Below are 15,731 nucleotides of genomic sequence, written 5' to 3' on the forward strand. Positions count from 1 at the left end.
GGAGTTGGACTCTGGCTCAGTCCCTCTCTAATTCCAAGCCTGTTGTTAGTAGAAAAACCCAGAGTTTCTGGAGTTTCTGTCTTATGTCAAGAGCCATGATATGAGACAGAAAGAAATATGAGTTTAGAAAACATCTTTGCTTTTCTTCATATCTATCATACTTTTCATTGAATATGTGTGTGTGTGTGTGTGTGTGTGTGTGTATTGAATTAATGTTTAAGTTTTCCACAATGAACAATGAGTTTTTTTCCTGCATTGACATTTGAAGTTTTCAGGAAAAAGATGGGGTCCCCATAACAGCAACTCCACTTGGTTGATATGATGTCATGATATTGATAGCGCTACTACAAGTCCTGTTTTGGGTATCAGCTGCACAGATGGTTCCAACTTGGTTAGCTGAAATGGTGCACATCTTGTATAACATTCTGGCCAGACCTCCACAAAATACTCAGAGATTATTTGCAATTTTAAAAGACATTGGTCTTGAAATTTAACCATTGTTTTACTTTCACAGGATCCCCCAGAAAGAACGTCGCCCCCATGACAGCTGGAAGTAATTCTAGAGGATGACGTCCCCTCTCTCAGCAAAGTTTGTCCTTGGGTTTAAAGACAATATTTAAGGGTTGATTATAAGGGTTGAGGGTTGGGAGAGGAATTTTATAATCTCAGGGATCTTTTTGAAAAGAAGGGGAAAAATTGGATAGATAATAATGGTATTTGTGAGTTATTGTTTATAGATAATTACATTGGCATAGATTTTTGTATATGGATACAAAGTTAAATTATATTGAATATTGTATGCATGCATGCTTTTACCTCTGTTTAAAACATTTTTTATGTATCGATATATATATATATATAGTATTGATATATGTATATCATATTGCAGTATACATTTATACCTCTGATTAAGATACTTATATATTGTTTATGTATTGATATTCATTGTTTACATTTGGAGGTTATTGTCCTTGTTTATTGCATAGTTGTTTATTCTCTTAGTCTTTAAGTTAGATAGGTATTAAAAATTGTAGATCAATAGTCATCTATGTCTGTCATATTTATAGTTAGACTAATCAGGTTCTTTAGATACATAGAGATTATACTCTGTATAAATAATTTTCAACCTCTTCGAAGAGCTGTAGAAAATGGCATTTAATTTAATCTTAGAGTTCTGTGGTAGTGAGACACCATCACTCCTGGCAACACCGACCTATTCTCAAGAGATTGTTGAGCACCAAAGACACACCACTTGGAGCTTGTCTTCTTCTTGACAAAACTGGCCTCTGGGCAAGGAACTGCCCATACCTCAACTACTGACAAAATACACAGTATCCAGAAATGGATAAGCAGAACTGTCAAATCTTGCCAAGACAATGTAAGGTGGTTTTAAAAAATCCCTTGCCTGTTAAAAATAATCTGTCAGTTATTCTAGGCCTTAGTCAAAGTTGGTTACTTCAAAGCTGCAAACATGACTTTGGGTGATTGCCCAGGTAGCCAGTTGTCTCTGTGATTTGTTTCATGTTTCGGAAGTTGTTTGATTGCACTTCCTAATTACTCAGGTAACATTTTTTCCCTTCTCAGATCTTCTATGGGCTTGAAGACTAGATAAATGTAGATACTTTCCTCTCATGACTCTCCCAAATTATTTATTATGTGAGACTTGGGTTAGTTAGGATAGGATATTTGTTCTTATTGTATATAATTTTGTAGTAGGTTTAGAAATCTCTTACTTAAACAAAAGGGGGAGGTGCTGTGGGAGCACCTTCTGCTCCTTCAGCCAATAGCCGCTGAAATACCAGCTCACTGGGGCATGTTCTAACTCTCTTTAAAAAAGAGCAGCAAGCCTCGGATCACTCTCTTGGTTCTGGCTCTTGCTCCAGTGACTAGACTCCTTTCCTGACTGTTGGTGTTTTGTAAGTTTTACCCCTAAAATAAATACCCCTTTAAATCCAAACTGGTGTGGGATTGTTTTTTGCATTAATCTATCTGTCTGTCTATCTATCTATCTATCTATCTATCTATCTATCTATCTATCTATCATCTATTTGCACCAAAACTAATTCCAAATGGGTTAAATATCTAAATGTGAAACTTAAAAATGCTAAAATAAAACACAGGCAGTACCCTACATGATATAGGTATAGGAAAGAATGTTCTCAATAAATCTCTATTTGCTTAATAATTAAGTACAACTATTAAGAAGTTGTACTTCAGAAAACTAAAAATCTTCTGCACAGATAAAGAGACAGTCAGGGTAAAAAGGAAGCCCACAAACTGGGAGGACATTTTTATCAGCTACACATCTGACAGAGGATTGATATCCAGAATATATAAAGAGCTAAAGAAAAAGAGCCAAAAGATTCAAATGATTTATTTGAAAAATGGGTCTGAGATCTGAACCTTTTTTCAAAGAAGAAAATATATTTCTAAGAAATATCTCAAAAATATTCATCTTCTTTAGCAATTAGGGAAATGCAAATCAAAACAACTTTGAGATTTCATTTTACCTCAGTCAGAATAGTAAAGTTGAATAAAATATTGGATAACAAATGCTGGAAACATGGGAAAGGAACCTTCATTCACTGCTGGTGAGACTGCAAACTAGTGTAGCTACTATGGAATCAGATTTGACAATTCGTTGTTAACTGGAAATGAGTCTACTATATGTCGTATTTATAACACTGTTTAAAAAGACCAAAGGGAATGTCATCCTACTATAGAGTTTGGGTTTTGGGGGGGGGGGTTCGAGACAGGGACTCTTTGTAGCTTTGGAGCCTGTCCTGGAACTAATTCTTATAGACCAGACTGGCCTCAAACTCGCAGAGACCACCTGCCTCTGCCTCCTGAGTGCTGGGATAAAAGGTGTGTACCATCACCACCTGGTGAGATATTTTTCTTAGCCCTGTTGACTGCTGCTTTATTTACAATATCTTGTAAACGGAAACAACCCTAATATCCTTCAACCAAGGAATAGATAATGAAAATGTGGTACATATACACTATTGAATGCTATGCATATGTAAAGAAATATGAAATAATGAACTTTCAGGTAGATGATTAGAACTAGAAAAGGTCAAATTGAGTGAGGTAACTTAGGCCCTGAAAAACAAATGTCCCATGTTCAGTATCATTGGAGGTGTTTCACTTCAAGTCTTCAGATATAACTACCAGCCAGGAGTAACTGTAGAATTCAGGAAAGTGAAACAGGACCATTGCCAGCATAGGTGAACTGGAGAGACATAGAGTTCAATAGCAGGATACACGTAATCTGGAAAAATGGGAGGGAAGGCCCTTTAGGAAGAGAGGAATGGGGTAAATACAGAAGAAGAAACAAGGAGGATAAAATAACAATGAGAATGTCTAAAAACACAGTAAAAATTATACTACTAATTATGCATCTTTACAAAACCTATAAAACACTCAATTGTATGTATGTATAGCTTTAATAAACCATTGTATTCTTGGCTTATAATGTTCCCTCTAAGAGCCAAAGGTGGCCTAACAAAAACCTCAATGCAAGGTATGGTATTCATTTGAGTTGTTGGTCAGGGATATAGAAGAGACTCCTAAATATACAACATATTTTTATTTTCCTTGGTTTCTTCCCAGAGGTTGTCAGTAAGTCCCTATTACTGAAAACACCAGACATTTCATAACCAAGGCCCGATTGCTCCTAAGCTGGATATGCCCTGAATCCTTGAGGACTAAGTTTTATGTTGACATCAGACAGCTTTTAAAGTATGGAAGCATTCAAGCCTACCCCACTTTATGAATCCTATTAATGACCACATGACATGATAACCCTAAGGGTGCGTTAGTGGCATGCACAACTTTTTGGTCACCAACAACTCTCTAACTGGATTTAAGACCTGCTCAGAAGGAAAACTATGCTTGGTACTGTTTACCTAGAAATACTACTAATTTACTACACCAGTATAATAACCCTTATCAACAATATAAACTTCACCTTTCATGATAGCCACAAATAGCATAAAGTATCTTGGGGTAACTCTAAACAAGGAAGTAAAAGATCTATTTGACAAGAACTTTAAGACATTGAAGTAAGGAATTGAAGAGGACACCAGAAAATGGAAAGACCTCCCATGCTCTTGGATAGGTAGGATCAAAATAGTAAAAATGGCAATTCTACCAAAGGTAATCTATAAATTCAATGCAATCCCCATCAAAATCCCAACAAAATTCTTCACAGACCTTGAGAGAATAATAGTCAACTTTATTTGGAAAAACACAAAACCCTGGATAGCCAAAACAATCTTATACAATAAAGGAACTTCTGGAGGCATTACCATGCCTGACTTTAAACTCTATTACAGAGCTACAGTAATGAAAACAGCTTGGTACTGGCATAAAAACAGAGAAGTTGACCAATGGAATCAAATAGAAGACCCAAATATTAACCCACAAACCTATGAACACCTGATTTTAGACAAAGGAGATAAAAGTATACAATGGAAGAAAGAAGGCATCTTCAACAAATGGTGCTGGCAGAAATGGTTGTCAACCTGTAGAAGAATGAAAATAGATCCATATCTATCACCATGCACAAAACTCAAGTCCAAATGGATTAAAGATCTCAATATCAATCTGAATACATTGAACCTGATAGAAGAGAAAGTGGGAAGTATTCTACAACATGTGGGCACAAGAGACCACTTTCTATGTATAACCCCTGTAGCAATGACATTAAGGGCAACATTGATTAAATGGGACCTCCTAAAACTGAGCAGCTTCTGTAAAGCAAAGGACACTGTCTTTAAGACAAAAAGGCAACCTACTGATTGAGAGATCTTCACCAACCCAGCAACAGACAAAGGTCTGATCTCCAAAATATATAAAGAACTCAAGAAACTAGACTATAAAATGCTAATGAACCCAATTAAAAAATGGGGTACTGATCTGAACAGAGAATTCTAAACTGAAGAAGTTCAAATGGCCAAAAGACAATTAAGGTCATGCTCAACCTCCTTAGCAATCAGGGAAATGCAAATCAAAACAACTTTGAGATACTATCTTACACCTGTCAGATTGTCTAAAATCCAAAACACCAATGATAACATTTGGTGGAAAGGTTGTGGGGTAAGGGGAACACTCATCCATTGCTGGTGGGAATGCAAACTTGTGCAACCACTTTGGAAAGCAGTGTGGCGGTGCTACGCCCACGGCTGTCATGCCTGTGTGGCAGATAAATGCCGCTAGGTGGAACGACGCTGAAGGGTTGGGGTCTGTGCTCCCAGGAGCTGAGCCCCAGGCGGTTCCCTGGCAATCAGCCTCAGTCATGATTCCGGATCAGCAAACTCGCCTTTGCTAGCCCTGGAGCTGTATTGAGCTTTCTGGTCTTTGTTTCTGTATTCTGTGTAGTTCTTTTATCTTGCCAGCAGATCAAGATGTTTTAAGACATCACCAATAATAATCAAACTACTGAGGACATATTGGACTCTGACTCACTCTCTGGGGGAACTTATGGATACCCTAAAACAGAAAGAGCTCATGATAGGAGAAGATGAGTAAATTATGAAGTAAAATCGTGTCATATCAGGCCTCTTCTTTCCCACGGGGCCTTGGAGTGGAATCATGACATTTCAGGCCTCTTCATTCTCTCAGGGCCTTGAAGTTTTAACCGTGAGACATAACTCAAAGTTAGTTGAAACACTGAGTGTTAATCTTAGAGACTCAAGGTCTGAAAAGCACCATAGAGTACCCCCCTTGTCTGAAGCTTAAGTTCCCAATGACAAGATTTCTTTTTCCAAGGATGTTTTGTGTCTAACACCTGCCCCTGATAATGTGACTAAGAGAAGTTCTCATACTGTGCCAACTGATGACACATGACCTTCTGATTTGTCCTTTGTTTGAATACTATATAATGAAAACATGAATTCAGTAAAATTGCAGCAGCATATTCAATCTTATTGAGTGTGTCTGTCTGTCATTTCCTCACCGATTCCTGATTTCTCCTAGCCTTCACCCCTGTTCTCCCGTGGTCAGTGGTCTCCAAGAGAGACGGTCCATGGCATGGTGGTTTCTCAGGAAATTCGGGATCAACCTACCCCAAGATCCAGCAATACCACTCCTGGGAATATACCCAAGAGATGCCCTATCATACTATAAAAGCATTTGTTCAACTATGTTCATAGCAGCATTATTTGTAATAGCCAGGACCTGAAAACAAAATAGATGCCCCTCAGTGAAAGAACGGATAAAGAAAGTGTGGAATATATACACATTAGAATACTACTCAGCGGTAAAAAACAATGACATCTTGAAGTTAGCATGCAAATGGATGGAAATGGAGAACACTATTCTGAGTGACGTAACCCAGACCCCAAAAGATGAATATGGTATGTACTCACTCATTAGTGGATTCTAGCCATAAATGAAGGACGTTGAGTCTATAATTCCTGATACTAGAGAAGCTAAATAGGAAGGAGAACCCCCAAAATACCATGTAGTTATCCTCCTGGATATTGGAAGTTGACAAGATTTCAAGGCACAAATGAAGAGCTTGGGGATGGGGGCAGGATGGGGATAAGGGGAAATGGGGAGAGAGAAGTGAGAAGGGGAGGATGGGGAGAATTTGGGGGATTGGGGCAGTTGGGATGGAGGAGGAGTGGATATGGAGCAGGGAAGCATATATCTTAATTAAGGGAGCCATTTGAGGGTGGTAAGAGAACGGACTCTAGAGGGGTTCCCAGGTGTCCAACGAGATGTCCCCAGCTTGTTCCTTGAGCAGCTGAGGAGAGGGTGCCTGAACTGGCCCTATACTATAGATACTCTGTTGAATATCTTGTATACCACCATAGAACCTTCATCTGGTGATGGATGGAGATAGAGACATAGACCCACAATGGAGCACTGGACTGAGCTCCCAAGGTCCAAATGAGGAGCAGAAGGAGAAAGAACATGAGCAAGGAAGTCGGGACCATGAGGGGTGTGCCCACCTACTGTGACAGTGGGGCAGATCTAATGAGAACTCACCAAGGCCAGCTGGACTGGGTCTGATGGAGCATGTAACCAAACCAGATTCTCTGAACGTGGCTTACATGGAGGGCTGACTGAGAAGCCAAGGTCAATGGCACTGTGTTTTGATTCTACTCCATGTGCTGGCTTTGTGGGAACCTAGACTGTTTGGATGCTCACCTTCCTATACCTGGATGGAGCGGGGAGGACCTTGGACTTCCCACAGGCAGGGAACTCTGACTGCTCTTTGGACTGGAGAGGGAGGGGAAGGGGAAAAGGGGGGACGGGGAATAAAACAGGAGGTGGGGAGAAGGTGAAAAATTTGTAATAATAATAATAATAATAATAATAATAATAATAATAAAAAAAAGATAAAAAAGATAAAAAAAAGAAAATTAAGTTTGTATATGAACTTTTCAGCACACACAAGAACAATGCTTTATTTTACTAGGAATATCTTGTATTAAAATAATGTATTTGCTATGACTGATGGACATGAATACACTATTATTATTGCAAACATTTTTATTAGGACTCACTATATGCATTTTGCAGTTTTGTGGACCTGAAGGGTTTTTCTTGTCACAATTGCAGTATTCTATAGAATAATTTGAATATCGTGAAACGTCCCTGTACCCCCCCCACCGTTAAGTATTACTTGACCTCTGATTGTCATGTGACATAGTATTTGACTTCTCCTCTTTGAATCAGTGTGACCTCCTGTAGGTTTCTTTGCTCTTCCACCTCCTTTTATCCTATTCAGTTGTTCCTTCAACTGAATAGAGTTGAAGAGTTTCTACTTGCTATCTATTTGCCTTTACTTAAAAATTTATCTACATGCCCAGAATATCTAGTCCTTGTCGGTAACTTAAGAGCCATGGTTCTATTTCCTGTTTCCTCCAGCAAATCCTAGGATCTCCTGACTCCTCAGTATCTCTTATTCTTTATCACACCATGTAATCTTAATTAATTAAATCCTGTCTGTCTAGTGTCTTCTCCAGAACTTTGAACTTATAATATTTTGAGAACATGTTTCTCATAGTCTACAAATAGTCTGTTAACAACTCAAACTGGGTTCTGCTATCATGCAATTACCATATGAGATAATTCCTTCACATTGGCCCAACCACCATTATCTCTTCTAATTCTGAATCTAAGCTAAACCTTAAGCCTTATTCTACCATACTTACACAAATTAACACATTATTTCAATTTAATCTTTTACCAACAATAATTGAAATTATCTGTCTTCTAAAATTAATGTTGTATATTCAATTTACATATATGCCTTTTTATTTTAAAAGAAGATATTTTCATTTTTTCTATTCAGGAGTAACATCTGTAGACACATGAAGTAAAATAACTTTTTAAATATTTCTTTAAATTTATTATTTATTTCTTTAAAATGTTTTATAATTATTTGTTGTGTTTGTGAGTCTGTGTGTTTGTGTGGGTGCCTCAGTAGATGCAGGAGTCGGTTCTCCTTCCACCATGTGGGTCCTAGTAACTGAACTCTGGTTATGAGCCAAATCTTTATGCACTGAGCTACTTTACTAGCCAATGTTTAAAGTTCCTGAATACTCCTTAAAATAAAGTCAATATCACTGTGTGTGAATTTAATTTACTCCTTCTGCCTAAACAACACAAAAGGAAAAACATCTATGAGGCAATAGGTTTAAAAATCTTTTATGTACATTTGTTCTTTGATAATTTCAAACACATGTAGGACCTTCTGATTACTCGTTCCTAACCTTACCACTTCCCGAGCAGCCCATTCCCACATACATGTCTTCATGTTGTTTTGAGACTCACAGGGTTAAATCAGCAATGCCATCTATGTAACTGTGGGTTTACAACCATCTATTATAGCATGGTGAGCTCATTAGTAGGTAGACAATCAAAGGCAATGTCTGTCCCTCCCTCAGAAATTATCCATAAATGATTGTCTAGATGTCCAGTCATCTGAAAGCTTATTGTAAACAGTCATATCTACTGTGCGATTATGTTTGCATTAGATATATCATGCCCAGAAGAAAGCATTACACTGTACATCTCCATATTTTCTGGCTTTTACATTGTTTCTACTGCGCCTTCCAAGACATTCTCTTAGCTGTAGGTGATATAAATGCCCTGTTCAGGGCTGAGGACTCAACTACATTTTTTCTCAGTGCCTTAAGCTATATGTCTCTGAATTTCCTGTTGCTTATTGAAAAGAAAAGCTTCCCTGAACAAGGCTAGAGAAAATTCATTAAATCTAATCATTTCATTTCTTTTGCCAATTGTGGTCACTAATCCTAAATGGCTTTAGGACATGAAAATTCTGTCTACATTGGTTTGAGACATATACATCTGCTTTCAAACACTGAATTTGAAAAGAAGAATTTTCTATACATAAAATAATGGTTTGACTTTATTTATTTTGTTTTATTGTATTAATTTCACCATTTTTCTCTTGTGAGAAATATAAATTAGACATAGTGACTCATGCCAATAATCCAGACACTTGGATGGCTAAGGTAGGAGATTACAAGTTCAAGACCAACCTGTGATTCACAACATGATACTATTGACAAAATAAAAAAAAACAAAACCTTAAATGTCGGTAAGATAAAACATAAAGTTGCATTTGTGGCTCATACCCATAAATTATATACTATATGTTTTATTCCATAAAGTGCATTTAAAGATAAACACCATTCTTGTTGTTGTTTTGTGTTTATTCAATTGTCTCATCTGTGCCTAGATTATTTAGTAGAAATGGTTCTATATTTTTATCTATTAAATTTATTAATAATGCAAACTTGTGCTACCACTTTGGAAATCAGTATGGTGGTTTCTCAGAATCAACATACCTCAGAATTCAGTAATACCACTCTTGGGTATATACCCCAAAGATGCTTAATCATACTACAAAAGCATTTGTTCAACTGTGTTCATAGCAGTACTATTTGTAATAGCCAGAACCTTGAAACAACCTAATGCCCCTCAACTAAAGAATGGATAAAGAAAGTGTGGCAAATTTACACATTAGAGTACTACTCAGTGGTAAATAAAACAATGACATCTTGAATTTTGCATGCAAATGGATGGAACTAGAAAACACTATCCTGAGTGAGGTAACCAAGACTCAAAAAATGAATATGGTATGTACTCACTCATAAGTGAATACTGTTCATATACAAAGGACATTGAACCTATAGTTCATGATCCCAGAGAAGCTAAGTAATAAGGTGAACCCAAAGAAAAACATATATTGACCCATCTGGGAATTGGAAACACACTAGGTTTGCCTGACAAAACTGGGAGCATGGGGGAGGAGAGTAGAAGTAAGTGAAGAAAGGGAGGGTTGAGGAAAACTTGAGGGAATGGGATAGTCGAGATGGAGGAAGGACAGATATGAGAGCAAGGAAAGAGATATCTTGATTGAGGGAGTCAAAATGGGGTTAGCAAGTAACCTGGCTTTAGAAAAATTCCCAGGAATCTATAAGGCTGACCCCAGCTAAGACCCAAATAATAGAGGAGAGGGTGCCTGTACTGACCTTGCCCTGTAGTCAGACTGATAATTATCTTAAATATCACCATAGAATCTTTGTCCAACCACAGATGTGAACAGAGGCAGAGAACCACATAGGAGCATTGGACTGAGCTCCCAAGGTCCAGTTGAAGTGTCTAAGGAGGGAGAATATGAACAAAGAAGTCAGGACCACGAGGGGTTGGTTCACCCACTGAGACAGTGTGCCTAAGCTAATGGGAGCTCACCAACTCCAGCAGGACTGGGAGTGAATTAGCATAGGATAAAACTAGTCCCTTTGAATGTGGCTGACAGTTGAGTCAGACTGAGGGACCACTGACAATGACACTGGGATTTGTCTATACTGCATGTACTGGCTTTTTGTGAACCTATTCTCTTTGGATGTATATCTTGCTCAACCTACATGTAGTAGGAAGGGCCTTGGACTTGCCACAGGACAGGGTGTCTCGTCCTCTCCAAGGATTGAAGGGGAGGGGTAAGAGGTTATGTGGAAGGATTGGAAGGAGGGGAGGGAGTGGGGATTTGGATTGCTATTTTTTAAAGTAATAAAATAATTAAAAATAATAATAAAAAGAATGAATCCACAGCTGAATAAACCTTATTTTTTCTTAACCTGGAATAAATCTACAGCTTCTCACTTCCTTTGGAAACAAACCCAGAATCTCTTCTCCAGAGTAACATATCTCTTAACTTAGATTTTAAATTCAAAGTATTTTCAAAATATATTGGTTGAATTAATAATCAAATGTATTTTAGCAGATGTTGTTCCTTTCTCAGCAGTCAAACAATTCAAACATAACACAATAACATACAATACCCATATTCTTTGTTTATTTTCCATCTTTACATGGAAGCTAAGTTTGGGCAGATAGGAGCTGGAAGCATTAGTTTTTCTCCCAAACACGGGTAGCTAAGTTTGGGCTACAATTCTTAGAGCTGCAATTCCAATCCCATTGCTGGCCTGAACTGGTAGTTAAAAAGTCTCAGTCATATGGCTTTTCCATAAATTTATTGAAACATTGTGTTTCAAATGAAGCATGATTAATAAAAACTCAGGGTCAGAAATTGGGGTTCAATCTGAATATTCAAAAAGCAAAACAACCAGCCACTGTGTTTTATCTCAATCTCAGTCTGAGAATGGTGATCCTGACTCCAGGAAACTCAGAAGGAGACTGTATGTCTGAGAGCTGTCTCCCCCAATCTTATATTCTATGTTAGGTCTGGGATTAAAGGCGTGCACCCCTGGGATTAAAGGTGCATGTCATTGTGGCTACTGGGGTTAAAGGTGTGCATTACCATAACATTGTCTATAAGGCTGACTAGTGGGACAATTTTACTTTCAGATCTTCAGACAGTGTTTATTTATTAAAATCCATTTTAAACACTACTACACTCATCTATAATAGTCAAGCTTGTAGTCATGCTATTTAGGTTTCTAGATATATAGATGGTGTGGGAAGTCCTTCTGTATATGTGTTGCTTTTATTGGTTAATGAATAAAGAAACTGCCTCAAGCCTATAGCAGAGCAGAACAGATCTAGTCAAGGAAAACTAAACTGAATGCTGGTGGAGAGGAGGTGGAGTCAGGAAGACACCATGTAGCTGCCAGAGGGAAAAGGCACAAGCTGCTAGTCAGAACCTTGCCAGTAGGCCACAAGCCTCATAGTAAAATATAAAATAATAGAAATGGGTTAATTTAAGAGATAACAGTGAGCTAGAAATATGCATAAGTTAATAGGCCAAGCAGTGTTGTTATGAATACAGCTTCTGTGTAATTATTTTGGTTCTGGGCAGCCAGGAACAAACAAGCGATCTTCATACAACATATAGAGATATATTTTAGTTAGATAGATAATCTTCAAACCTTTAAAATACCTATAGAATATGGCATTTAAAATGTTTAGGACTTTTCATGACAATGAGACACTCCCGCTCCTGGCAGCACCAGTCTAACTCAAGAGGAAGATAGACATTGGAGAGACTTCTTATAAAGTTTGTTAGGCATTTGGGCAAGAAACTGCTCTTTCCTGGACTTCTTGATGTTATGCTATATGAACTGAACATGGAGGACCCACAGAAAAATGAATGCTGTATTTGCTTAAAGGTGAGACAGTCCTTCAGGGTTTCTGCTTGATGCAAGAGTCTTCCAGACATTCTGCAGGACACAGAAGAAAGTGACTAACAACTGCCAATACATGCAGAACTGTCTTTGAAATTTCCTGCTTTGTGGGAAGGTCTGTCATATACTATGGGCCTGTAGGCTGAAGGTGGGTATGCCAATATTACAGAAGAACTTTGAGTGATTGTCCAGGCAGTGAAATGTCTCTGTCAATTCTAGAGTTTTGAGATTTGTTTATTATGTAATTCCTATTTACTTAGATGATATTATATCCTTTTAAAGTCTTTGATGTAGTTGAAGAATGATTATTATAGTTTTCCCTAGTTATGATAAAAGATAAAGAATATATAAATATTGTAACTGCAATTCTTGCTTGATACCTGTTTTGTTATATGTAACTTTACTATATTAAAATAAAAACCTTCCTTTTTATTTGAACAAAAAAGAAGAGATGATGTGGGAAGTCCTTCTGTATACTGTTGCATTTATTTGTTAATGAATAAAGAAGCTACTTTGGCCTGTGATAGGGCAGAGTAGATCTAGGCCAAAAACCTAAACTGAATACTGGGCATAAAAAGGCAGAGTCAGTGTGAAGCCATGTAGCAGCTGGAGGAGACAGATGCTGGAGCTTTGCTCAATAAGCCACAGCCACATGGTGATACACAGATTAATAGAAATGAATTAATTTAAGATATAAGAGCAAACTAGAATGATGCTTAAAGTATTAGCTAAACAGTATTGCAAATAATATAGTTTCTGTGTGTTTTACTTCAGTTCTGGACAGCTGGGAACAAATGAGCAGCCTCCACCAACAGGACTAATGATATATTTTGATCTTGTATCCTGCCATATTTCTGAAGGTATTTATCAGCTGTAGGAGTTCCCTAGTGGAGTTTTTGGGGTCAGTTATGTACACTATCATATCATCTGCAAATAACAAAAGTTTGAGTTCTTTCTTTCCAAATTGTATCCCCTTGATCTACTTTAGTTGTCTTATCGCCAGAGCCAGAACTCCAATAACTAGGTTGAATAGATATGGAGAGAGTGAACAGCCTTGTCTTGTTCCTGATTTTAGTGGAATCACTTTGAGTTTCTCTCCATTTAATTCGATGTTGGCTGTTGGCTTGTAGTATATTGCTTTTCTGTTTAGATAGTCTCCCTGTATCCCTGATCTCTCCAAAATCTTTATCATGAAGGGATGTTGGATTTTGTCAAATGCTTTTTCAGCATTTAATGAGACGATCATATGGTTTTTACCTTTCAGTTTATTTGTATGGTGCATTACATTGCTAGATTTTCATATGTTGAACCATCCTTGCGTCTCTTGGATGAAGTCAACTTGATCATCATGGTGGATGATTTTTGATGTGTTTTTGGATTCAGTTTGCCAGGATTTTATTGAGTATTTTTGCATCTATGTTCATGAATGAGATTGGTCTGTAATTCTCTTTTTCAATTGAGTCTTTGTGTCATTTTAGTATCAGGGTAACTGTAGCCTTATAAAAAGAGTTTGGCTATTTTTTTCTGTTTCTATTATGTGGATACTTTGAGGGGTATAAGTATTAGCTCTTCTTTGAAGTTCTGGTAGAATTTTTTGGATGGGAAACTTTTGGTGACAGTTTCTATTTCCTTGCAGTTTATAAGTCTATTAAAATTGTTCACCTCATCTTGATTTAATTTTGGTATGTGGTGCCTATTTAGAAAATTGGCTATTTTTTTTCACATTTTCCAGTTTTGAGGAGCATAGGTTTGTGTATTATGACTTAATGATTCTCTGGATTTCCTCATTGTCTGTTGTTATGTCCGCTTTTCATTTCTGATTTTTTTTTTAATTTGGACGTTTTCTCTCTACCATTTGATTAGTTTGGATAAGGATTTGTCAATCAACAGCTGGAGAAACCATGGAAAGTACACAAACCAGCCCATAATTATACCAGCTCTTTTGAAAAGAATTACTATAAATCTTTTTTTTCAAATTATTTTACAAATAGATAATAAATGCATTTGAAAATGTGGTTCAGCAGCTAACAGTACTTTCTCCTTTGAAGAACTGGAATTTGGTTCCTAGAACTCATGCCAGGTGACTTATGACTACCTGTCATTTCCTAAATGGTACGAAAATTTACCAATAAGATATCTGCAAACTAAGTTCAAGGTCCCATTCTAAAAATCACAAAACATGATTAATTTAGCTTAATTCCAGCGATGAAGAATGATGAAGAATACTTCGGTCAATAAAAATAATTTACCATATAATTAGATGCAAGGACATAAAACTCCATGATCACTTCAATTGATGAAAAATGGCCTTTGACAAAACCCAACATCCATTCATGGCAAAAATTCCAGAGGGATCAGAGAAGGGGGAAACATATCTCAACATAATAAAAGTTAAATATGACAAACTTATAGCCACCATCATATTAAATGGAGAAAAAATAAATCATCGCCACTAAGACCAGGAACACAACATGGGTGCCTACTTTTTCTATTCTTATTAAGTACAGAGCTTGAATTCACAGCAGTAGGAGGAGAAAATAAGTATAAAATAGGAAAAGAAGTGAAACTCTCTCTGTGTGACGATGTGATTTTGTATACAAGAGACCCTAAAGACTCTAGATACTCCTAGAGCTGACAAACAGTTTGGGCAAAGTGGCAGGTTACAAAGCTAACATAGCCAGACCAGTAGCCTTCTCACATGCTAAGTATAAACATATTTTAGAAATAAACCACAGAAACAATCATATTCACAATAGAAAAATAAAACTCAAACTCTAGATAAACCTAACAGAGAAAGTAAATGATCTCTATAATCTACAATTAAAAACGATTAAACACTGAATAAAGACAATGAAGAAGGCACTAAAAGATGTAGAGACTTCCCATAAACATGGACTGATTGGAACAATTGTGTGAAAATGGCCACTTTCCCTGAAGCAATCTACAGATCCAATGAAATTCCCATCACAATTTTCAGATGAATTCATGGAACTGGAAAATTACATTACATAAGACAATGCTGGCACAGAAAGACAAATATAGCTTAATGTCTCTCACATGTGAATCCTAGCAGTGAGACTTTAGTTTTGTGTGTTTAGCTCT

The sequence above is a fragment of the Arvicola amphibius genome, chromosome 13 (genome assembly GCF_903992535.2).
Source record: "Arvicola amphibius chromosome 13, mArvAmp1.2, whole genome shotgun sequence".
Taxonomy (NCBI): domain Eukaryota; kingdom Metazoa; phylum Chordata; class Mammalia; order Rodentia; family Cricetidae; genus Arvicola; species Arvicola amphibius.